We start from the raw sequence: 3,514 nt of genomic DNA, 5'->3' as shown, positions 1-3,514 counted from the left end.
GGTCCCTCTCACCATTCGGCCAGGGAGGTGGCATGGGACAGCGTGGGAGGGCAGTGAGAGGAGGAGCAGGGCTTTACTTCACATTCTTGAGCTCTGCAATGTCAGTAGACACTTTTTTAAGAGATTGGTTTTCCTGGCACTGGAACTAGTCCTTTGCCTGCTTCTCTGTGATCCACTCCCGGCCCCTTCCCCTGTCCGCTGGGTGTGGCAGGAAGCTGAGCCCAAGTCCCATTCCCAGGCTCCCTGGCCAGCTGACTTCCGGTTAGGGTCACTCAGTAGGGAAGCCCGGCAGGAGACGGGAAGGAAGGCGTAGGAGAAACCAGGGTCTCTGTCTCCCTCTCTCCATCTCTTTCTGCTTCAAGGCGGCATCCCAGGCAGTGGCCCAGTGTCCTCGACGGAGCCCAGCCAGCCCTGTGTGGGACCTGCTCCCACCACGCAGCCTCTGCTATGCTTACAGCAGCCCCAGTTCCCAGGCTCTGGGGCCAGTGCCCCTTCCCTTTGTGCCTGTAGCTTGAAAAGGAACTTCCTGCTGCCCCTCCATCCCACTCTCAGCTCTTCAGACACTTGTGTGATTGTAGGAAATCTTTCCTGTGAAGTCTCCTCCTATATTAAATTCTTCCTATTAAGCTACCTGGTATGTGTCTCCTGACGAAATGCTCACCAGCACAGCGTCTACTGTTAACACATTGTTACGTCCCGGCAGTGTGGCTGGTGCAGTTTTGGGGTGTGTTCAGGGACAGCGCCCAGAGACACTCTTCCCCGCCGACAGGCAATGGTTGGCAGAGTTTCCATCTTTAAGCTGTAATTTTAAACCAGTTGCAGACGACCCACGAAGAGAACAATCACCCAGGTAAAATACCTATGTTACCAGGGGATTGGGCAAGGAACTAACAAAGTCTACCTCCGGACTGCTCCCCCGAATACTCCCTCCTCCGCAGAAACAATGCATGAGAGAGGGAATAAAGCACATTGCAGCAACTGTGCAAAATCACACTACAGACCTTTAAGTTGAGAGCGCTTTTGTTGTTGTTGATTTCATGCAATTCCTTTGAGTTGATGAAACTGGAAGGACAACCAAAAAAAAAAAAAAAGAAGGAAGGAAAAGAAGAGAGGGAGAGGACAGGAAAGGCACAGTTTGGGAAGAGAGGGGGTTAAGGACATGTCCCCAAAGGAAGCATTTAAAATTACAACAGAAAGCCATTATTTTGTTTTCAAAGATTCAAAATAGCTCACTAAAGGAACAGAACACTTTTCCCTCTACGGCAAAGGAACTGTGGTAGGCATTATAAACTAGAAGGAGCAAGAATCTAAAGGTGGACTTCCTTGAAAAGCTAAGCCCATAAGGCATGAAAGAAAAGTCGACAATGCCCTTGAGAAACTCTCAATCTTCAGAGGAATCAAGAGAAACAAACATGGAGCCAAACAACTAAGACATAATCAAGTATGGTGTTTAAGAGAGTCTGAGGCTCCAGAAGCCTGAGAAAGATACACACGCCCGGGAAAGGCAGGCAGAGGGAGGCATCAAACTTGTCTGAGCCTATGCTGTATGATCCATATTTTTCTTTTTTATAAAGGGCAATGTCAGTCCATTCTCCCAACCCCCTTCCTCCCAGCCCCTTCTCCTCCCAGCCATGCTGATTTATGGCTACTGGAATCAAGACTTCTCTCTCCACTGATACATTTGGAGCAGTCAAATGCATACAGAATGATATCTGACCTCACTCATATGAACCCATGGATAGCTAAGAGAAAATATAGACTGTTATCAGGGTAACCAAGTGATCAGCTTCTCCTTCCCTTAATTTTGCTTTAATATGACATCCTCTTTTTCATCAACCTAAATTAGTATGACACATATTATCCTCACCCCAGAAAATACAATGAAACATGATGACAGGATGTGAGAAAAAGGAGAAAGAGGTACAACAATCAGCAAGGGGAGAAGAAAAATTTGAAATTTTATCCACACCAGTATCCAAGGGGTGACTTCTGGAGAGAAATGAGTATCTCCTCTAGGTCCTCAAATATAAATAATATTTGAATGGGAAAAATGACTGGGAGTGGGCTTATGAAAGAATAACATAAGGAATTCCAGAGAAAGAGAGACACAGACAAACGGCAACAGAGAGATGCGGAGAGAGAAGGACAGCAATCAGCAAGTAATCATCCCATGGGCCATAGGTAGACATCTGTCCCGCTGTCCCCATTTCTGCAGATATGTTACAATGTCTATGCATAATGGTGATTCCTCAAATCAAAAATGCTTCAGTATTTCACTACACGATCAACATAATATACCTGAAGACAGTAAGTCAAGGTGGTGAGGTGGGAAGAATACCGATATGGGTGTAAGGAGTCCTGGATCTCTATTCCAGCTCAGCTTGATGTCTTGACGCATCTTTTCCTTTCCCTAGACCTGTGGCTGCTGGAGGTAGCAGCAACATTCACTGGCCTGAGATGTGCCTGGAAGGTTGAACCACACCATAGCTACTGGCCAAAATTTGGCCCTCAGGCAACCAGATGACTATGGCTGGCCTGAAATGCCAGACCAGCGTATCAGGAGCCAGACTCTGGCCTCCAGTCCCCAGATCATTTACTCATGCTAGACAGAGTGTCTAACCAGTGAAGGTCTCTGCTATCCCTGCACACTCCAGGGAAAACCAGAGACATCTTTCAAAGACCCCTGCCGCTTGAACAAGGTGACTGTTACGGGGTTTGATCAAGTCCTCGGAGCCCCATTCCTCACTTCTGCGTTCCCACCGGGCCAATGCGACAAAGGACATCCCTTGCTCTGTCCATCTGTGAAGGAGGGTGGAGGCTGTTCTGGACATCAAATGAGAGCGTATAAGACATCTAGCAACTTTTTTTTTTTTAGAGAAAGAGAAGGGTTGGCATGGGGGAGGGGGAGGGCAGAGGGAGAGAGACTCTTAAGCAGGCTGCATGCCCAGCACCAAGCCGGATGAGGGACTCAATCTCACAACCCTCAGATCAGGACCTGAGCTGAAATCGAGAGTCAGATGCTTAACCGCCCGAGCCTCCCAGGCGCCCAAGGCACCTAGAACTTGGTAAGCAGTCTGTGAGCTCACTTTTTCTCCTCCCCTCCTAATGCGCCACCATCTAAAGCAAGAAATACAGGCAGGATATGATGAAAAGTAATACATAATTAGAAAATACAATCTTTAGAGATAGTATTTACAACAGCAACTACAAAAATATAAAGCACCCAGAAATAAATCTAATAAGAGTGCATACCTTTAGGAAGAAAAGTATAATCTGTACTGAAAGACATTAAGAACACAAAAATGGAGAGAGGTAGCATGTTTATGGCGGGAAGGACTTAGTGTCATAATGATATCATCTCCCCGAATTAATCTATAAATTCAATGTAACTCCACTCAAATCTCAAGAGTATTTTTGTGTAACTTTAAAAGTATAAAATGAATATGGAAGACAAAAAGCAAAAAAAAGTGCCAAGACATTTCTGGAGAAGGACATTGTGGGGATGTGTCCTGCC

The sequence above is a fragment of the Eumetopias jubatus genome, unplaced genomic scaffold, assembly GCF_037043125.1.
Source record: "Eumetopias jubatus isolate StellerSeaLion01/CBP00866 unplaced genomic scaffold, mEumJub1_p1.0 scaffold_4, whole genome shotgun sequence".
NCBI lineage: Eukaryota > Metazoa > Chordata > Mammalia > Carnivora > Otariidae > Eumetopias > Eumetopias jubatus.
Note: the sequence above shows the minus strand (reverse complement) of the source record.